The sequence below is a fragment of the Sturnus vulgaris genome, chromosome 4 (genome assembly GCF_052056855.1).
Source record: "Sturnus vulgaris isolate bStuVul1 chromosome 4, bStuVul1.hap1, whole genome shotgun sequence".
Taxonomy (NCBI): domain Eukaryota; kingdom Metazoa; phylum Chordata; class Aves; order Passeriformes; family Sturnidae; genus Sturnus; species Sturnus vulgaris.
The window spans coordinates 18,924,320-18,947,976 of record NC_142246.1 but is presented as its reverse complement, the minus strand read 5'-3'; the positions used below and the strand labels follow the sequence as shown (position 1 = coordinate 18,947,976).

The 23,657-nt window shown below is 34.5% G+C and overlaps 1 long non-coding RNA gene across 2 annotated transcripts in view; it reads left to right on the top strand.

Moving 5' to 3' along the window:
• LOC148223896 (uncharacterized) overlaps nucleotides 1-20,681 on the top strand; it is a 115,016-nt gene extending 94,335 nt beyond the window's left edge. For both annotated transcript variants that reach the window (XR_015803052.1, XR_015803051.1), the window contains one exon: nucleotides 18,932-20,681. This is a non-coding gene — a long non-coding RNA (uncharacterized LOC148223896). The remainder of the gene's footprint in view (nucleotides 1-18,931) is intronic.
• Nucleotides 20,682-23,657: the final 2,976 nt, after the last annotated feature.

Below are 23,657 nucleotides of genomic sequence, written 5' to 3'. Positions count from 1 at the left end.
CGGCTCAGCTCAGCACAATACTTGCCAGCTCACTATGGGTCCTTCACACCACGAGTGCTGTGAGAACACTTTTGCTGTGTCTGTGTGCATGAAGCTTTGCACATGTGCCTTTTCTTTCTGTGCTAATTGCTCAGATACAGAAGACCAGAAGCTCCATCACAGCAGACTGGATTGAGGTTGATTTAGGCCACTGAGTAGCAGTGATGTGATACACACTCTTCAGAAGCCCTCCACAGTTTCCTGATGTGTTGTGCTTAATGAAGAGTAGTAATTAACCATGACCAACCTTGTAATTATTAACGTGCTATTGTTAATGAGACTAAAACTTCAGCTATCACTTTGTGAACTCCAGTTTAAACCATTAAAAAAAATTAAAATATGATGAAAAATGTGGGTACAATGACCATCACAATATTTATTATGAAATTACTAATCTTCAGTAAAAATTAAATTTGAAGCCAATTAGCATTGTTAATGCACTGAAATTTTAATTCATGGCAATAGTTGTTTTAATCGTTTTGCAAATGTAAGTAATATTTTTAAAGCAGATTTTTCCATTGTTAAGCCTTTTCAGCTTTCACATTTGAAGTTTATCTGTTTAGATATTGACCTTGATTGCTCTGTTCTCTTTTTGGGTTTAGGTCAGTTACTCATCCTAAAAGATTTTTATCTGAACTAACTGGATAGATACCTACAAAAAAATAGCTCAGGAGGCTTTGATTTGGGATTCAACTTTTGCTTTTTTTTATTCATTTTCCCCTAAGCCTCGTTTTTTTACTTCCTCTTCAAGTTTTAGTAATGTTAAACACTGTACTTCAAAGTAAGAGCTTCCCTATAGAGGAAATCTGTAGGGGTTATTTTTCAATATTATATCTATTTACACATTGACCCCAGTAACTGTTCCATTCAAATGTCCATTACTGGTTTGCTCACCTTGGAAGAAAAAGTATTCTTTTTAAAAGTTTTGTTTACTCCATTTCAAAAGTAGAATTGGATAAAAAAGAAAGCAATCTTAATGAGGTATAGCAGGAAAGAGAATTAACAAAGAATCATGCCTACAGTGGTATTCTGGGCCTTTTTCAAACGTAGACAGGTCCAATCCCTAGCAATGGGCAATACAGAGGCTTAACAAGGCAGTTCTGATTTTGAAAGTACATAGTAATAAAGAATATCAGAATTATTTACTGGGACTTCAGCTGTTCTATTTCACCTATAGTATTCACCTTACTGCCTACTTTCAGCTGCCTCATCTTGCTCTTCCTAAATTCTTACATTTTCAGGAATTCAGATTGCAAGTGCTTTCCTTGTTAGTATGTGTGGGTCTGCTTATTATTCTGCTTGCTGGGGGTCCAATAGGAAATTCAATTTCTCAGTTTAGCTATGCCAAATATACCTCTGACACTGATTTACTGGAATTTTTTTGTAAACCTAGTTTGACATTGTCTGTGTTCCCAAAGAGAAGAAAAATCACTGACATTTAGAAATTGTTCCCTGTTACAAGATAATGTTCTTTCTCATCAGAAAAAATAAACAAGACACAGGATGTCAAACAGATCTTTCAAAATGCCACTCAGAATTTTCATTTCGATTTTACTTATTCTTATCTTGAAACTAAATATTAGCCCCACTGAAGTCAGCATTGAATTCCCTTTTTATAAGGTCTGTCACAAAAGTGTGTGGGCGGTTTATGCCTCTTAATGTCTTTTCCAAATATCTGTCTCACCAAGTGCTGTTATGTTGTCACAGAGGCTCTCTGAGGCTGACCACAGTTGACTATGTACTTCTATTCAGACAAAAAGATTTAAAATCTTCTCTTGTAATGTCTTTCTCAAAATACACAATCTAGAGGATGTACTCAGGAATAAAAGAATTTTTTTTTCTTTTTCTTTTTTTTTTTTTGGTATAGGAAAAAAACTTCAAGTCATGCATTAACCACAAACCCAAGAAGTCAGATTTACTATCTGTAAACTTTCAACAATAGAATTTCAATAAAAAAGAAAATCCAATATGTTCATTTATATACCTTTTAAAAGGGAGGTTATGAAATTACTTCATTGGAGCCTATAAGGATTGACAAAAAGCATCTTTGCAAGTAGCTGATTATTTTGTTTAGCTAGCAAAAATAATAGCTGAAAACTGAAGACAATCAAGTTCTGAGAGGAAGATATTTTCTTTAAAATAAGGAAGCAATGACATTGCAACCATTTTGCCCAAAGACAGTTTTCTTCTTTGAAGCTTTGCTAAAGATGCAGTAAGTCCAGGATTGTCTGATTTTTTTTCAAGTTTATCTGCTAGTTAATAAAAAACTATTGTTTCTTCCCAGAAAACATTCTTCCTTATGTCTATATTCAGATATCTTTCTTACATATACACTACATTTCATCATAATAAACACAACTTTCTTTTTCATATACCATTGAGCAAAATGCTATGGACTTGGTAAGGATTATCAAACCATGACCTTAAGTGTCTCCCTGAGCTTGATTTCTGTCAATTACATGTTTAATTTTTTTTTAATCAAAAAAATTGAACAAATCAGCCAAAAATGTCTTCATCATAAGAAAACCAAGAATCAGTTGCTATGTGAGCAACTGTTTTTCTAGTCTATCATAAAAAGGTTATATGGACGTGTTTTTTTCCTAAGGTAGCTTTCATTAGGAGAACCATTATATGCCAGATAGCTCAAGGCCAGTGTCTCCATTCCTTGTGAAATCAGATCTATAAAGTCTGAAAGAGTTCAGATTTCCAAAAAATGCACACTGTGCTCCTTATATTTTTGAAATTTAAAATTTAGTTTTTTAAATCCCAGTACTTTGAAATTTCTTTGGAAATAACAAATAAAGAAAAATTTTCTATGAGGTGTCCTCATGTCCTTCAAATGTTACACATTTGTATAAAAAGAATTAGACATGAAAATTAGCTCAGACTCTCATTGTGTTCTACTTTAGTTTTCAAACACCTGGCTTTCTAAGGTGGGAAATAAAACCCAGCATTCAAAATTTAAAATTCAAAATTGTAAATGTTTCTCACAACTTCAGATTAAAAATACCAAGAACCTATATGGGGTACCTTCTATTCCCCCAGAAATGGAAGTACTGAAGTTGATACTACTGTCATACCAGTAAACTGGAATTTGAGGTCTAGGTTCTGCTGTTCCAAAGATACTCCTGAAGCAAAGGCTTAGAGACACCTAAAACAGCTGGAACAGCATGCCAGATGCAGTTTTGTTGAACTCTTGGATATCCAAATGGCAGGGAGACATCACATCATCAACTGCTAAGCCACCTAGTAGACCTTGAAGACAATGTGGATGTGTCATTGCCTCTGCATTCAAGCATCATTAACAGTGTCCATCATTATATAAGAAAGGGTGAGTGGGAGTTCACCTGCAAACATGAAAAATTATTCCTAATTCAGTATGTAGCTAAGGCTTGCAGAGTTGAGAGTAAAAGGGAAGGCCATAATGCACTGAATTTTCTGCCTGTTTTCCAGAGTTTAAATTGTACTCCCAAAACACTGAACTATGACTAGTTTACATCCTAATTTGAATACAAACTCTGATACTGCTCTTGAGCACAGCTAATGACTCAAGGCCTCTGGAACCAAAAATATCACTGTCTTTGGTTTCTTCCACAGTTTTGGCAGGCCTGAAAGGAGAACCTTTCAGTGGAACAATTAGTATTAATATTAGATTAGGATGAATCAAAGTGGTTGAGGTTAAATTGAGGTTTGCATTTGAAATTATGGATTGTTAGGAAGATGATGTCTTCATCCTGCTGAATGTCTGAAGCCAGAATGGGATGTGTGGGCAACCTCTGACTGGGTTTTTGCCAGGGAGTGACTACCAAGAATGGAGACAAAACTGGTTTAAGAACACGTGTGTGCACACACAACTGCATGAAAAGTGTCAGTTCGTCATTATGCAATAGCCAGATCACAAAAGTGGTAAGGAGTGGCTCAGAATTTGCTCCACCATGAACCACTGATGCTATAATGGTACAATTGTATTTAGTCTTGGGAGAAAAAAATAGGTTTATTGTCAAATTACCAAAGGCTAAATTAAGGACTGTTGTTTGACATTACAATAGCTTTATTGTGGGCTATATTTTAGCTGTGACAGTATGTTACTATTAAAAGTATGTTAAAGGTTAGAAACAGCATACAAAGACCTCAATTCACTGCTGTGTTCTGCAAAGCCCAAAAAACTAATCTGGACATTGAAGTCACAAAGAATAGTTTAATACTTAGAGGCAATGAATAAGGTCATAGCTGGACTAGAAAAAAGTTAGGTATAGAGATCTAGTCATCGAGAGAAGGGTTTGCTACATTTTCAAATTCTGTGAGGCCTATGAGGATATTGAAAGATAATTGCTTCAAATCAAAAAATCAAAAATTTATGATTCACTACATTACAACTCAGTACAGAAATAAAATTAGGCCTAGAGCCATTTTTGATTGAAGAGTTCAGATTTATGTCCTCACAGGTCTCAGGATCTTTGAGCGAATACATCCCACCATAATATGTCATGCTACTTTTTCTAAGAATTTTTTCTGGCATGGATATTATAATATGTTTCTGTAAAAATTGTAAATATAGAACAAAGAAAAACCTCACTGCTATACATTTTTCTGTATAAGTCTATAGTAAATCAACTGCACCAGAGCTGAAGGGGAAAAAAATGTCTCTTAGACTAGGGAAGGAGAATTCAGAATAAATTAATTCAACATATGTTAAATATGTCTCACAGTTTGATTACTGAGTTCATTTAACACGTATTTCTGAGCTCAACTTGGCTTTCTTCATTGCTTTGCAATTTTGTTTTACAAATTTTGTGCTTGACACTTTATGTAAGATGGGAATCACACTCCCAAGACTTACAGTAATACCAGTGTAAATTTGGCGTAGAAGCATGGAGCAAAATGGTATATCTGGATATATACTGATGCCCCGATATGAAAATATAACCCACTTTCTTGGACAGAATTATAAAAAAAGACTGAGCACAGAATAATCTAGTGTACATACAACCGTCTGCTCTTCTGAACACATTCTTTCTAAATCCTATATGCTCTGACAGATCTATTAAATAACTGTTTTCCAGTGACATTATGGAAATATTTTCTTTCTTTTTTTGGCAAGTCTTTGCCTTTTTATTTTCATCTAGGTGCATATTAAGTTTTCAAGATAGAAAATGAGATACTGAACATTATATTACTTGTTAATAGTTTTGAATATTTAAATGGGAGCTATCCACTTCTCTATGACCTTCCAAGTTTCAAATAACCTTAGTATGTGCTTGAGACTTAGTGTTGTTTGTGTATATTTAGAACTGTGACTCCGAAATTAATTTTTCATTAATTTCACCACTATTGTTTGTTTAAAGAGTAAATAAAATTCATTACAGGCCCCTTAATATTATTTTCTTGCTTAAAACTACTTTTTGATTTAAATTGATAAAATAAAACAATAATCAAAATGTCTAGACACACAGCATATATGATGTCTAGTCAAGGCAAATAGTTTGAATTTAACCAGCTGGAGGAAATATAATTGTCAAAGTGGCTTAAAAATTCAAATGGCTTATATATTTGCACAAACTGGCTTTGTAGGCATAAGCATTCAAGCAATGAAGGTTTCAATTCACAATACAAACTGAGAACAGCACTCTATAGAATGCATTATCAAGTGTAAATAATCACATACAAGACTAAGAGCCAAGTATGTGGCTCTGTGCCACGGTGTGTCAGTGCCTCAGTGCCAGCCTAGAAGAAGCCCTGGTGCCAAGGACGATGGCACTAGATACAGTTCTGTCTGTACTAGTCAATCCAAGAGAAGAGTATAGCCTAGTATATCCAAGCTTGCTCTTCCTCAATGCTCATTACAATTTAACCCTGTACAATCCACAATTTTTTAAATTTGCATTTTCATGCTTATATTAATATAAATTGAAGTAAAGAAGTCCTAGTAAAAATTTTAAATTGTACTTCCAACATGTCCAAAACTACTGAAATTCTTTCTAGAGCTGAGAATATAAATTTGATTATTTTTCTTTGTTTGTACTGTCTGAAACCACTCAAAGTAGTTGTGAATAGTTTACCTCGTGTATTGATATCACACTGGTTATTTGTAATTGAACTCAGAACACAAATTGTGCTGTTTCAGGTTTCTAACTGGATGGATGTATGTGACGAAGAGGGAGAAATATTTAAAAAGTGATGCCATTACTGATTTACTGCAGGTTGGGCTCCGAATAAGGTTTCTTTAATGTAACTCTTTTACTTGCCCATATTTTTCAAATGTGATTTTTCTTGGGGGAAAGAAAAGTTAAGGGTTTACCATGAAATTAAATTATTTTTATCCTTAATATATGAATCCAACCTCATCCTGCAGTCAGCATTTTCCTTATTTTTTGAACAGAGTTAGAACACTTTTTGGACTGAGATTACACAGGTACTATGTTCTAAAGGATTCAAAATATTTCTTCTTTTTAAGAACCTCAGTTCCCTATTGCCTCATGCATCAGGCTTGCCACTGAAATATTCTAAATGGATTACTTTTGTTGAGACACAGTAATTGCAGGTTAAGACGCAGGTATGCTTTTGAAGAAAGATGAACCAGATCTTTCTCTGTGATCCCTGGATATTCAGAAAAATATAGAAGACTCTGCACTTAATTTTTCTCTGGAAATATTACAATGAATGACTAGAAAAGATGAAAAACAATGCAAGAAAGACCTATCCCCTATCATAATGAAATTATTTGGGTTTTTTTCTTTTTATTTTTATTTTTAGGAAAAAAATTAAAAGTATTTTGCAAACTCTATAAGAGTGCAAAGCCACCCATGACTCACCCATGAAGTCATGGATGAGCCCCAAAATCTCCTTAGTGATTAAAAAAAACCTGATAAGATATTATAACTCTTTTTCTTCCTATGCAGGCAGCTAGCACTGGTGATTACTCTTAGCTTTTTATACAGTGAAAGTCCTATGGTGGGTCTTTGAGTCCTTGTTTGTTTAACGCTGTGTCCCAAGTTATTCCTCATATCCTAAGGGAAAGAGTATTAAATTACCTTCTGGTTAAGACAAATGTTAAAAGGCACGGTTTATTCATACCAGCTAGAATAGATAATAGAGTAACAAATGTTATAAAGATACAGATTAATAAACAAAAGGGAAAAATCCACACTTAATTTGATCATGTCAAGATTACCTCATAAGAATATCTCTCTCTAACAGCTGATTTGCCACCTGCTTTTTACAAGATGGCAGTCATGATTTCATGCTTCATGCTGCATTTCTATTTGGAGACTGATAAAAGCACCCATCCATAAGAAATAATGTCCTTTCTTTCATAGAACACATTTCAGGACTGGGCCCTCGGGGACTACCCTCAGATATTCATCATGGACAAGCCTGTTAACTCAGTTAACCTGTTCTCCCTTCAGTTCTGGAGAGTTCAGGCAGTTTTTATGTCTTGTCCCAAAACTGATTTTATTCACTTTTATCCAGGAGTTACTCTGGCTGCACTTCTTAACTAAGATATGTATCAGTCTTCTTCTGATATACAAATGATACACTTGATAGGACCACTAAATGATTTACTAAACAATCCACTGACTCGACAGAGGTTAAAACTTCCTGACAGAGCCCAGAATGCATCTTCAGTTCTATGAGTTTAGTGAAAATAAATTAAGGACTTCAGCTAGCCAAGGCCAATGTCAGCTTCCTCACTGAGAGCTTTTGGGAAGTGAGATAGAAACAAGAGTTTTAATAGATTTGCCCTAGGAGCCTTGTTTAGTCAGTAGCTCTGCAGCTTGATCCTGAGCTGCACCACAGCTGGAATGTTTACACCTGAACCTGGCACTTTACCTCCCTGACCCAGCCTGGGACAGGACTTCCTGATGTGACCTTGACCCATCACCACAGACTTGATGAATTTTCACTGGCCTCAATCAGGCCCTGATACCTCTTTCCAGACTTAAGTCTGACCCTGACTTTCCTTGCTCAACATGCTGAGCTTGCAGGTGAGCCAGCTACTCCAGCTGCCCTGCTGCCATCCTCGCTTCCTTTGGGGCACAGCCTTCCCTGGGAGTGCCTGCCATGCCCCTCCCTACAGTGACTGAACACCACGTTCTGCAGTGGGTGGTATTAGGACATTTCAGTCCACAAGAATCTGTAACTATTACTTTGATAGAAACTTCAGGTGCAAGTAGTTCAACACTGTGGCTTAGTCCCTAATATCTGTGCATCCAAACTCCAGTTCCTTCATCGAGGGAGCCTAACTCCCTGTTGGATGCAAGTGCCAGACAAACACACAGATAAGCATGTCCTGTACCTTTTAGTATGAGAATATGTATTATTCCTTGTAGTACAGCAACTGGCATTAAGTTTATCCCAGTTTTCCATATCTGAACATTTTGAACAGACATAAGAGATGTTACAGGCCATGTTCACAAGAAGATGTTAGTCTAGATTTGCATCTAACCTCAGAGATGTACATAATGCTATTCATGTTAGCCTGAGGACAGCATGGCACAGGAGTAGAGAGAACTACAATGACACAGTAGGGAATAGCATAGATTAAAATAGCAAATGAGAGAAGAATTTTCAAAAATTATGGAACTAGCAAAATGCATAAAAATAAGAATGCTAAGAAGTCAAAGGAGAGATAAGCCATTTTCATGAAGGAAAACCCAGAAAAACTTGGTAATCCTTACCACCAATATCTGGAAGAGCCGTAAGGGGACAGTTTAATAATTTATTATTACAAAGCAGAGTTCAGCTTCTCAATCTTCTCTGCAGTAAGTGCTAGTGTGCTTCATCAAGTTCAAGGATGAAGGATGTGATTGTAATTTCAGATTTTACATAAAGTCCTCTAGTAATATCTCTTTCTAATTACACTGTTTATAAAAACTAAATGCTTAAAATAACTCTGCTTTTGACTATCTGCACACTTAAGAGACAGCAAAAAGAAATTTTAAAAATATATGTGCAGAAGAAAGCTAAAGAGGAAGAGATAGGATTATATCCTAGATTATAATAGCTCCATCATAGTTCCTAACAATTGCTACAGAAAAATCTGTATTCTCCCATCTTTTATTCCTTCTATATTTTAACAATATTGCCCAAAATTTCTCTGTCCTACTTTTTTTCCCAAAGCAGCTTTATGGAGCCGAGTCCAACATCAGTGCTTCTATTCCTGCTCTGCTACATACACTTAAATACATGCCTATGAATGAGTGAAGAAATCTACTTATTCAAGGGTCATATCCAAGCTGCCAATTCAGAGTTCAGATAAAGTCACTGATGACTTAGACACTGATTTTCTACCTTGACTTCTAGAGAAAGTCTATGATTTCCTGTTGCAAACCACTTTATGAGTCCTTAGATACATCTACGAACATTTCTGAGAAAAATTCTCTTTGTTTTCTTCAAATGAAATATATCCTAAAGAGATTTACAGGCCTCAGCTGTATAAGCAGCTAAAAGTTCTACTGTATGTTTATATTTAGACAATTCCTATTTTAATGACTTTCTGATGGAAATTCAGCCTCGTGGCTCTCAAGAAAATTTGAATATTAAGAAATCATGGGTTTTGGTTCATTAAAGTTGAGCAGGAAGGACTTTTCACTGATGATTTTCGGTTGCCTTTTCTTTTCTTTTCTTTTCTTTTCTTTTCTTTTCTTTTCTTTTCTTTTCTTTTCTTTTCTTTTCTTTTCTTTTCTTTTCTTTTCTTTTCTTTTCTTTTCTTCTTTTCTTCTTTTCTTTTCTTTTCTTCTTTCTTTTCTTTTCTTTTCTTTTCTTTTCTTTTCTTTTCTTTTCTTTTCTTTTCTTTTCTTTTCTTTTCTTTTCTTTTCTTTTCTTTTCTTTTCTTTTCTTTTCTTTTCTTTTCTTTTCTTTTCTTTTCTTTTCTTTTCTTTTCTTTTCTTTTCTTTTCTCTTTTCTTTTCTTCTTTCCCTCAGGAAGTGAAATTTATGACTGGGGATGATTTGGGCTAGAGGTCCCTAGAAGATTCTCTTGCCAAAGAGCAACTCCTCATGGACATCACATTAGAACTGCCTACCTGTGTGCCACACATCTGTCACTTTTAATGATCACAGGGGATCACAGAAGGACATTATGCCAGCCACGTGTTTCCTGAAAACACTTGCATACTGTATGTATCACCAGGTCTTATGGCATGAATTCAGGACATTGCAATTCCTTCCCTGGCTGCTGGCAGCTCTACATCTGCTGCTGGACTGGGGAGAGCCTAAGCATGGAGAGACTCAGCCTTAGGCTGTCTCAGTATCCTCAAACCTTTGCAGGCAATTAAACAGGAAACAACATGGATATTTCTTATCTACACAGTATAGGAAGGAAGCTGTAGTTCCATGCAACATCCTCTGCTCTCAAGTAGCATGCAGTACCATTTCAAACCTGATTTAGAACGGCAGATTCCTTTTGTCTACCACAGGCAAAGTAAAATTATGAACAAAAGATGCGTGTAGTCTGAGTATAATTACCAGGACATAAACTATATATGTTTCTTTCTGGATGGTTCTTCAAAACAAAACTTAAAAATGAAAAAAGCTGAAATGGTAAGAATAGCTCTTTGAAGATTACTTTTATATATGCCTTAGAAAAAATATAGAATGGAAGATAAATAAAAATAACTCACTGCAACACAGTATAAAATCTGACACTTCAAAACAGTATGTTCTTTTATCCCTGGGGAGATAAACAGAAGAGTTGAAAACTACATTAAGGATACTTTATGGTATAGTCTTAACATCTAGGAAGGAAGTTTGGCAGTCTGCCACTACCTTCTGAATTAGACAAGCAACTTAGAGCAAGAAAATTCATGCTTATTCAGCAGCACTTTAGGGATGTTCTTCTTTAATATTTTAGCTTGCAATGAAAGTTTTCTTCAAGATGTTAATAAAGTCAGATGTGATTTTAAAACTTTTGAGTAGAAAACAAAATTGATGTATAGTTTCTTTTCAGTTTAGTCTAGTTTCTTCTTTCCTATGTGCCATATCTTGTCTTTCAGGTTCTACCTTCAGGTTTTGAATATGTATATGAATACCAAACACATTTCAGCCTAAATTTCTACAGATTTTATGAAAATTCTCATTTGGTGACTGGATGAGAGATGCACAAAATATCTCCTGTGATGTAAAGGCTTCAGCATGATTGTACTGCACTACTATTCTTGTTATTCTTGTTCTTATTCTTTTGGTTATTATTCTTGTTGCTATTGTTATTGTTGCTATTGTTGTTGTATAATAATAAATACATGAACATATGCAAAGGAAAGATGTTATAATCTCCACAGCAATTGAAAATATTAAAACTTCTTTAGTGTAGGTGAATGCAAATAGAAAGCACAGAACCAATTAAACAAAAGTTGACAGTTTGCATTGTTCATGAAGACTTGTATATATGCAAATTTCCTTGGAACTATGTGTTCAGGTTTTTTCAATTTTTTCTGTTTTTATATTAATTCATTAATTGCATTATGAGATTTATAAATCAATACAGAAGCAAGAAGGTAAAGTGGAGATTATGTCTTCATACAAGCTACACAAAATGTATGGTGGCTCTGTAGAATAGAAGATGTAAAAAACCTTTAAATGAGCTGGCCCAGGTACCACGACTTGTGTAGACACAGGGTTCCAGAACACACTGCAGGTTTACTTGCTCTCATTGCCTCTGTATGCCACTGTAAATCAGGAGTCATGCTAGAAACTGAATGAGTATAACATTTATATGTAAACAGGTTGATCAAACACATCTACCATGATACATGAAGCAATTTACAGCCTTTGAAATGGCTACTATCCAAATAAAATTAATAAGCAAGATAATCCAGGCCTTTCAGCCTCATTCCCTAACATAAGGTTTTATCCAGTTATGATAAAGGACACAAGCGCTCTCACTAATTTGCTCGTCCATGTTACAAATAAAGCATGTGAGATAATATTAAATGTCTGCTACCACTCTGTTAACATTCTTGTATGAAAGAGAGGTTGGTTACTGTTGGTGCCAATAATTATCCAAAGAAGGAAGAGATTTCAGTATGTAATATGCCTTTCTTGTACAAATACTCTACTCCACACCCTACGGTGTAATGGGTGTCTGTAAGAATGACCGGTTATTTGAAACATCTTCTTTTCTTTTGTTGCTTCTTTTTCTCTTTTTTTTTTTTGTGTGTGTGTGCTGGATAGCTGTCCATTTTATCCATCTGCAGGTGTTTTTTAAATAGGTTTATTGCTATTGTAAAGACAGAGCTGAGTGGGCTGCAGCATAATTGCAGATGGGATGCACACTGTGAAAAAGCTGATGTTTTAAATGTCAAGTCAATTTTTAAGGGGAAAATGGCCCAGAAAAAATATAGATCTATGATTTAGGGACACTATTTTTAAACAGCTGATTGCTGGTAACTGAAATAATGTTCTAACTTCAAGCAATTATGAAGTAATCCTATGATGTTGGAATTCAAATTGGTACCTTGTAAGGGAGAGTCAATTTTCTTTCTCATATTGCCACATGACTGACTTTAGAAACGATGAAAAATATTTTAGTAAATAATAATTTTAATGGAATTATATATTATTTAATTCCATTAAACCTTTTTAAAAACTTTATTTACTTTCTTCATACTTACATATTAATTTGAATTAAGGATGAAAAACAGGTAAATTCTTAACACATTTTTAAGTTTTTCCACCTGTGTGTCAGTTAAACATAATTATTGATTTTTTCACTGCACACACTAATTTTGTTTGTATCTTTTTCTCAGCTTTTTCAAGATTTTTTAAATTAGACCTTATTTACCATGTATTATTGAAAACTGCATTTCATATAAAAGTAATTTTTTGTAGTGTTTTTTATAAAAAACTTTTTAAAACTACTATTATAACATCAAATCACTTCCTAGATGCACAAATGCTTTTCCACAAAAGAAATTAGGTGGCACTTGTTTTTCCCTTTCTTGTTTTTATAAGTAGAGATGTAAACCAAAATTAAGGAAAAAAATTGTTAGTTTTGTTTGTCGAGCATGCAAAAGAAGGAATTTGGGTTTTTTAGCTCTCTAAGCATTTTAATACATTAAGATACATTCAAAGCACAAGTTCAATTAGTTTAAAATGCCATGAAAGAACCCAGAAATTCCGAAAATATGGTTTCAAGTTGCTTCTCTATGGTAAAGCAAAAGTATTGCAAATACTGTCAGACAGAACTTTGTTCAGAAGAGAATCACAAGACAGGAGAATAATATTCATCTCCCTAATTTTGGGGATTTTTTTTTTTTTTACTTTATCCATAAGAACTTTACCTCATTTTTCTCTTTGCTTTCCGCATAAATGCTTAAAATTTCTGCAACCATAATCACTGAATGTAGCAGGGACCCTAAGTCTGTGGTCTGGTCTTAAATGTCATTTTGCATGTGTACTAGCAGGTGAATTTATATTATAGAATATTTTTTCAAATTCTAAAAATCCTGTATTTCATCTCTTTGATTTTTTGCTTTAATTATATGGCAAAATCCACATTATAGTTATTGAATTGTGAAGGTTATTTACAGGAGTAGTTGTTGCTCCTGATTTCTATGGAAATACATTTAAGGTAGTGATGTTTGCCAATTTTAAGCCTAGAGGCCATCTGTGGTTTCCAGACTTCATGTCTCTGGTTTTAGATGAGTTGGATGTACACACAGGCTCAGTTTACATACGTTGGTGCAATGTAAGACACTGATGCTGGAGCAGGAGTGGCAGAACAATACAATGTGCCATGACAACTTCCTTGCTTGGGCTTGCTCTCTACTCCAGGCTGTCAGGAGCCAAGGAAACCCCCGGGGCAGGCTGGGCAGGTCTGGGGTGGATCTGGAAAGCAGCATCCTACAGCATCCTGCATCAGAAACATTTGGGAGGTGCAGTAAGGTGAGCACTTCCCTACCCCACACCACCACACTTCTGTCCTTGAACAGCACTCTTGAATGGAATAATTTCTCCTATTTCTCCTGTTTTCAGCCCTATGCAGGTGTTTTAGGTTCAACTAATCAGCAGTTTTGAACACAGGGTACCAAGTTCACAAACTATTATCAACCACACAAAAGATTGGCTGGTCAGAAACAGATTTTGAAACAGAAACAGATTTTGCACGTGTTCTTAAAGCTGATTTTGAAATAATGACAACATGTACAAGTAAGTTAGAGGAAATCTAGCTTATGTTCCTGCATTCCAGAATATTTAGGGGAATTAAAATATATACAATTAAAATCAGGAACAATTTAATAACATTTAGTAGCTAAGTAGCAATTTCCTTTCCAAGTATCCCAAAGCATATTATGTATTTCTGTAATGAAATCCTAGCATTTGTTAGATGAAATGTGGCATCTGATCTACCATAGCCCAAGAAACCAGTTTGCACAAAAAGAAATGGAGAAACATTTCTTCCTTTGCAAGGTCAAAAGTTTGCAACTGTAGAATATAAAAGGAAAATTTAAATTGGGATCTGGTCAGAACTATAGCATGAACATTTATTTTCTACTTAACCATTCAATAGAATCTCTTTCCCAGCTAAGAGTGGTCTCAGTGTATTATCCTCAGTGTCCATTTGAATGATGTACTTAGAATGACAAATGTCTTAACAGTGCATTGCAATAGATAAAAAGGGGTTTTTTTCTATTAATTCAAGTTTCAAAAATATTACAAAAGACTTAATTTACTTTGATTTTATATTACAAATCTGTCCATAGGTTTCTTGTGTTTCACTGATTCCTTTTAAAGTTAGGTATGCCTTTTGTAAGTGCTTTTATTTTAGAGCCAAGATTTTCTTTGGAAACTGATGTATTTCTAAACAGTGTCTGTCTCAAAACAATTTAAAACTGTGTAAAACAATTCTGAAGGACATAACTTTACAGTCATTGCAAAGAATTCATTGCTTTCTCAGTTTTAAAAATCCTTTTTATATATATCCTTTTGTAAGGATATGTCATTTGAAGTACATTACCTCAGAATAGTTATTTTCCCACATTTATTCTCCACCAGTTTGAACTGGTAAAAGTTTAAAAAATTATTTTGAAGCTTAGAGAATTAATTCTGGCTTCTCTGCTGGTGTTATGAGATAGATAGTATTTAAAATATCATTTTCTATTACATTCCAGTCTTGAAGTTCATTTCTTCTTTAAACTTCGTCTTTGCAAAAAGTAAGAAATCTGCATATTTTACAGTTTGCTTTGGATAATACATGGCATGCACTCCACTGACATAGAATGCCACCATTTTTCAAGTAGTTTTGTGTTTCATTTTTTATGATTATCAGTAAATACTGCAAAGTTGCATACTATCATTTCCTATGTGAACAATTATTATTTCTAAGAGGAACTCACAAATAAACTAGAAAACCTATTTCACACAAACTATAAAATTTAGACTTATGTAAGAGGACAAATACATTTTGTTCAGAATCTTTTTCAAACTCCACTTCTTTTTTTGGCCTGGTTGGAATCTAATTAAAAACAAAAAAAAACCAAAAAAAAAACAAAAACAAACAAAAAAAACCAAAAACACAAAAAACAAACAAACAAACAAAAAAAAACAAAAAAAACCCACCAAAAAACAAAAAAAAAAAATACAAAAAAACCCCAAAAAAACCAAAAAACAAAAAAACCCCAAACAAACAACAACAACAAAAACAAAAACAAAAACAAAAACAAAAACAAAAAAAAAAAAAAAAAAAAAACAAAAAAAAAACATTCTTGTCCTTCATTGACTAGTTTTTCTTTTTACTGATATAGTTAAAGAATACAATAATATTTCCAGCAGCCAAATGTTCTGCAAGCCTGAAGGTCTTTCCTCCATGACCCTACAGCAGCTGAAGAAAAGGAACAGCTATGAGGCACTGGTACCCGAAAATTCACAGCCAAATTTGTTTCTAAGGAAACTGTACTAAATAAAGTTTGACACACTTTCATCAGGGATACTGTATCAGTCTGTCCTGGGGAGACAAATTTAGTTTCATTTTTCTTCATTCCATCAGGATGATAATAGCAGCAGTTTAGAGTCATTTTAACATCCTCTCTATGTCACTTTTCACTGAGTTCTTAAAACTGCTTTGGGGATTATTTTTTCTTTGTCTATAAGTGGTTAATTTCCTTTAATCCCAAATCTTTCAACCTCTGAAACACTTCAGACGTACAGAATTAGCCTCTCTTTCTAAATTACTCTTCATATTCTGTCACTGTATATTTCACAAAAATAGATTCTCTTCCAGAAGCATACATTTCCAAATTTCACACCCTTTATATATATGAAAGTGCTCAGAGCCTAACCTTTCTGTAAGTGTAATTTCAGTGCACAAGGTATTGACACAATGGGTTCAGGTCCTTGCTGACTCCTTCTTGAGACGAAGTCAACATCCATTTGAATTGCTTTAGGATATCCTGGATATGAGTCCAGAGTGGCACATATCTCCTGTAGGCTCTTTGTCAGATATGTCAGCCACATTTAAATCTCCCAGGTCATCTCAGATGGCACTAGACACCTTTGTTTACAAGGCAGAATCAAACACTCCACTTCAGCACATCATTTTTCTGTGGGACCTAGATAACAGGTTAAAGCCAAACACAGCTCCAGGGCACCTCTGAATATGGAAGGTGTCCTTGCTGGAGTCTGTTCAGTAAAACCCCTGATTTGTCCTCACACAACTGGTAAAATGAGCCCCAAAATAGCCACTCGAAACTTTTTCCAGGCAATGCAACAAACATTGTTCTCCTAAATCTACAATGCAGCAATAAAACACACAAGCTACAGGTCAGAAAAAGCATTTAAAAATAAGAAATTAGATTGTATAACCTAATAAACAGGAATACATTATGCAGAAATGGTAATTTTCATTTTGTTCATTCCAAAATGGCAGTAAGTAAGTAGATAGGTATTCTGCTTTTAGAATTCTCTCATTTTCTGTAATTGCTTAGAGGGTGGTGCTCTCCCTTGTTTTTCTTATGGCACTTTTGTTGTGGGATTTGTTTTTTATGTTATTTTTTTAATTCATTCCTTTACTGGTGGAGCAGGCTTATTCCAAACTGAAAAAAAAACCCTTCAAGTATATTTCAGTCACACTTAGTCTTCAAAGAATTATTTATTTCTGTACACATGTTGATTTTACTTTGTAGTGCAGGAAATGTCAATAATTTTCAGTGAAAATGGGGAGAACTCATTCACCTCAGAACTAACTTTTCTAATGAAGACTTGTGAAGGTCGGCACATGAAGAGCAACATTAAATACTCAGTATGCTGATGACATAAATATATTTGATTTACACCAGCAGTTAGAAACTCCTGTTCCTTTGTTCTGCAGAAAAACTTTCAAGGAGCACCTGTTGACATTTTCACCAGGCAGTCCTAATGAGTCAGGAACACAGGAGAAAATTAAATGAAAATACAGGAAAAAAAGAAAGACAGAATATTTTTTCTCTCTAGATAATTTGCAAAAAGGGCCTGTTTATGCTTCCTGGAAGGTTAGCTTAGAAAATAAAAATATAAGGCCTTGTAGAAACTGATTCTTATCTAAAACATTTTAGATGAGCAGTATATTTACGTAGAAGCTTAAGTCATACTGTATTTTAAAGGGGAAAACTGAAGCCTAAAAATTAAAATCAGAGTCCAGCTTTACCAAATGAATCAGTAGTAAAATCTTCCTGACTCTGCTCTGCAGTAAGGGGTTGGAGAGTGACAGGCTGTTTGGTACTTCATTGCCAGCCAGAATTAAACCATGACATAGAACAACAGGTACTTTTTAAAGCTATATATGTATAACTGCCTGAATTCAGTGCAGTTTTGCTTATACAGTATCCTGCATAAGGAAACCTGTATCCTATAATATTTTGTATAACATGTTTTGGGTTTTTTGTTTTGAGAAAGCCTCAGAATTTTAATGCAGTAATTTGATGATTCACCATTTCTAGGAGATTTAGATGTTCCGAAGTGCAGACTAAAGCTTTCTATTCGTTTACCCTTTTAGCACAATTGTATGGTATTTCTAATATTTGCAGTGGGCTACATCAGACAAATCACTATGCTTGTCTAATTATCACCTTTAGGATTTTAATTTTGTTTTCCCCAGTGTCCTGGAGTGACTTTATGATGATTGTATCCCCAGTCGTGTGTTCTGTTTGTGCTGGATATTAAGTTCTGCACCTTCGAGGCTGATTCCGAGACTGAAGGCGAAGAGAAGAACTGCACTTTTGGGGTTTCAGGGGTGGGTTTTGGGGATGGAATTTCAGGAGTGGATTTTGGGGTTTTGGGGATGGAATTTGGAGTTTCAGGGATGGATTTCTGCACTTCTCTCCCCCTCACTCTCCGAACCAGTCTTAAAGGTGCAGAACTTAATGTCCAGAGCAAACAGAACAGACGACTGGGGATACAAGCATCATAAAATCACCCCAGGATACCCAGATATCTTAGGAAAACTGTTTAGCTTATTAAGGACTGCAGTAAGAGCTTCACAGACTTCATTTTAAACAAAACAAAACAAAACAAAACAAAAAACAAGGTTGTAGGATGTGAAGCATTTATGTAATTATGTTATTCTCAAAAAGTCAATAAAAATCAAAAGCAACGACAGACTTAAAATTATTAACATTTTTTTTCTCAGATTCCTACTCTGACATGTGCCTATAATATAGTTATTAATTACACATATGATTCGTACATCATTTTATTAGAATTCCTGTTTGCTTGTCTCCATCTCACTGATTTTTTCGTTTTTCTTTGTCTCCATTTCATAACACATTCTCCTTGAGGCTTTTTTTCTTTTACTGTGTTTTATTTATGTTTTAATTATTTATGTTTTATTCACTATTTTGTTTCCCGTTTTCCCAATTTATTTATGTGTTGGTCTTCTTTCTGTTAATTGGGATCTACTTTTCATATTTTGTCTCCCACAGGATTTGCACCGGAACAGAGGAAAGGTTTGAGGAGGAAGGAATGACAGAGAGAAACTACCATGAACTCACCATAATCCCCTCTTCCTGCACCACCTGATTCCTTGCTGAAAATACCACCATCAGGCCAGTGGAACAGCAAGGTGGGAGCACAGGAGACTGGAGTGAAGGACTGAAAGTGAGACTGGGAAAGGAGAAAGAACAGAAAAAGACTTGATGTTTGTCTTTCTTTTTCCCACTACCAAATCTATAACTAAAGATTTCTTTTAATTGACAATAAATATAGCCAATTTTCCTGAAGCCAAGTCTGCTTTTTCTGCAATGTCAATTTGTAAGTGATTTCATTGTTGTTCCAAACCCTGAGATTCCTGCTCTCTGTTTTCCCCACTGTCTTCTTCCCCAGAGGTGAGTGGAGTTGGGCTGGGTGGGAGTTTGGCCCTTAGCCAAGACTAAGTAACCACACAAAATTAGATCGAGATGTGCATAAGCTTTTTTCTGCACCCTGTAGGAGAAATCATACTATATCTTAATCTCAGTTACAATCTTTATAATCAAGAGTTATCCTTCACTATCTCTAAAGAAAGCTGGAAATACCTCTACTGTAAATGTTTAACCTTAAACCTAATAGGAACTGATCAAAATTCTAAATTTTATTTTTTTCCACTCTTGGTTTTTTTCCTTTTTCTCCTTTCTGTCTTCTTCCTTTTCTGCCACAGTCTCTTATCTTTTAGCTCTTTTGTCCTACTTTCTCTTCTCATTTTCCTGTGTCTTCAGTACCATAAAGGAATTAAATTTTCCCCTCACGTATTATCGTGGTCAATATTTTAGTCATATGTGCAATAAACTGCATTTTTTAACAATGTGTGTCACAATCTCCAATAGGGTTACTGTATCTATGATATTATATAGCAAATAAGATCTGGCCCAGAATTCCTCATGGTACTTAATGGAGCCATTCTCTTTTTACGTAATCAGTTGATAAATTAAATTATTGTATTCAGACTGAGGGCCTCTGAATAACAAATAGCCACTGGGTTATTTCTTTATCCCATGATGCAATTTAATAAAATCAATGTTATTTGTTCTGTCATGTTTAAGTTATCATAGCTAACTTAAGGTATAGTCCCTAGATAATTTTTTAAAGTAATAAGAAAAAAATGAAAGTTAACCTTTGCTGATTACCACAGTAGATATTTTTCCTTCAATTTTTCCTTGTGATATAAGCTGCAACATATGAAATTATTCATTTCTACTATCAATATAGTAAACACAAGAGAATGTAACATATATTTACATAGAAAGTCAGATGCTCTTTTACAGATTACTGAAACAGATGACAGTTTATTGTCAATGACATTACCTGAATTGGCTATGTCATTGCATGAACAGTATGGTTTGAGCATGCATTGGCATAATGTACTGGCAACTCTCAGAGCAGCAGTTTTCATAAACCCCAATTAGAGATGACAGTGCCAAATAACCATAAATCTTGCTGAAGATTAGGAGACAATGATTTGTGTTCTAACAGCAGTATGACAAAAAAATTACAATGAGTATTCATTTAATTCCATGAAAATGAGCCAGAAATCTTTTCAAGAACAATAAATCTATACAGAGGTGCCTTTCTCAGATGAATTCAAAGAAACATAGGGTCCTACCAAATGAAATTTGCCATGAATACATCAAAGAAACATTTTCTGTGCCTGTAATTATTCAGGATAGATTTTTGTAATAAAGATACATTTCAACCATTTTTTCTTTGTTCTTTTTATGATTTGTGATTTTCATTGTGTTGTGTTTGTAACATGAATTTGTTTCGTCCTGAGATCTCACTATAGAAAATGTAATCAGATACCTCTAAGGAATTATAAACTGAAACACAGTTGGCATAAACACATTTGGTACTGACACCCAAATGAGTAGTGTGTGGGCAGCAATTTAAACACCAGCTTGCAAAGCAAAATGGCAGTATAACAGGGCAGGAAGGTGATCATCTTTCTCCATATGGCTCTGCCGAGACCACGCATACAACCCTGAATGCTGAGACTTCTTGGGTGTTTCAGTATGAGGGTGATACTGACTAATTGTGTCTCTATTCTCAAACATATTCATTGATATAAGATAAGGTCTTCTGGAACCTTTCATGAGATATGCTCTTCTTTATCTCTGTCACTGACTTTCCACAGTATTATCCTTGTGCTTGTATTTCTGAGTGGTTATTTTTAATATTCCACTGAAGAATATATAATGAATATGTGTCAAAACAGTTCAAACATTGTTTTCTTTTAGAAAGTAACAAATTACTTTAGGAAATATATTTTTAATTAAAATAAGAACTAAAATTTAAACAGAATTAATACAAAGCTTTTCAGAAAACAAAAGTCTCTATCCTTTGTCCACCATGAAAACATACAGATTCCACTTCTATCTATATTTTTTTCTCTAAGCATTTTAATTTCCAACATAAGAGAAAATTAGGGAAAGTAATCTGCCCATAGTTTTCTTTACATTCGGAGTTCCAGAGCTGGGTTTAGTATATATGTAAGCAGTTTTGAGGGTTTTTTGACCTAACTACAGTTACTGTAAATTTTCTTCCTGATGTAAGGTTGTTAAAATGGAAGAGTGAACTAAGCCTTGTTCTGTTCTTTTCTGTTCTGATCTACTTGATAGAATACAAGTCTATCCTATGTCTAATTTAGTTTCTACTCTTTTCTCAGGCCAAGAGTATGTATGGTCCCTACTTTAGAATATCAACTCCTTGATGGCTTGTTTGTGTCAAGATGCTTTGTACCAGGAGAACAAAATAAGCAGCCACACTGCTAGGTATACTCAGATCATAATGAGTGCATTATTTACAAGAGTTAAAGTAACAGTGTTGATATTACAACACCATCTAAACAACTAGTGAAATGAAACAGGCTTCTGTTTTAGCTATTACTTTAAATAATTTAACTAGGGTCTGGTCACTTAACCAAGTGGAATGGATCTGTATGTCTACAAGGAAGTATAATTTCCTATTGTGTTCAGACATACTTTAGTCTACTAATTATTTCATCATTCATTCCTGCTCTTATTGGTATTTCACATTATTTCAAACAATTAATTGATTTAGAATGGCTGATTTTTAATTTCTTTTTTTTTTGTAAAGAATATTTGCTTTTAGAAATAAATGTCTCCCTTGAAAATATGAGTCATTTTCTTTTCTAATAGTAAGTAAATCATCATGATGATGATTTATCATCAAAATCTCATCATTAGCCTTGTCCTCATTAACCGACTATTAATAAATAAATTGAAAGTTCATGCACTCCTCTTAAATATTAATTGAAAATATAAAATAAAAAATGTTGTTTGCAAATGGAACACATTGATAGCACCTGTCTCAACCATCTAGTGTTGTGCAAATCTACTTTGTGGATGGAGTGATGCCAGCATGTAGCTTGAAGGACACTGACTCGGAACACAAATTAGTGTAAATCAATCCTGTACTTGATCAGCCAATATCAAGATCCAAAGAAAAACTTTCCAAAGACTTAGGGCATGCAAATAACTTGTTTAACTTCTTTGAAAATTTTATTGGAAAGGAAGTACTAAACCAAAAAAACTCATTATATACTTCAAATGATATAATTTGACAAAGGCGAAGCAAGCTTCCCACATTCAGCATCCTTTGGACTGGACCAGATCATCATCTAATTATTAAGTATGAAGTTCAAAGAATTTGGAAGGAGGATGACATTGTAGAAACATTGAAGTACTACAAAATTTCAAATTTATGACTAAGATATCTTTTGGTTATGCCAGAGGTTTTTCTACAGCTGCCCTGACACAGAGGCACAAGTGCACACAAGGCCAATGTTGTAGCACAAAAGTCTCTGAAGGAACAATTTCAATTATATAATGTCACTATACAGGGCAAGAAGAGATCCACGAGCTAGATATTTGTAAAATTAGGTTGACTCTTGCAACACGGAAAGAGCTCTAAATCTCTGTTATGAAAAGTCAAAACTCTGGGGTGAGATAGAAAGGTAGAATCATGTGTACCACCAGCAGCTTTGTAACACATTGATCGTCCTTGTGAGTCTGCTTACTACCAAAACACAGTTACAAAACCACAATTAAATTAGCTCAGGCTATGAGTGAGCCAGGCAAGTCCTGAAACCTGCACTGCCACATCAATGCAAGAGTATGGACTTCTGTTAGCAAGTCAAAATCGTATACACTAGGTTATTCACAAAACAGAATGTTAGCAAGATAGAGAATAACAAAATAGATTCTTCACTGAGACTGTAGTCAATCACTGGAACAGGTTTCTCAGGGAAGTGGTCAAGCCTGTCAGACTTCAAGGAGTGTCTGGACTACACTTTTCATCATATGATTTAATTTTAAGTAGTCCTGCAAGGAGCAGGGATTTCTTTGATGATGCCAATGAGTCCCTACCACCTTGAGATATTCTATAAAGCTATGAAAATAATTAAAATTAGGAAACTGGAAACTTTTACTACTCTATTCAGTATTTTAAGCTCTTAATTGGGAAGTAAATCTTTCAGGCATTCAGACTGCAGCTAAAGCAGATAATTTTAAAATAACACAATCTGGCATCATTACTCTCCTTTCCTCTCCTATGAAGTAAGGCTGAGTACCTCTTCTTTTGTAACCTAGCATCCTGTTCCTCTTCTTTCTGCTTAGGGTTGCTCAGACCATTTACTTTTTCACAGAATATTGGTTT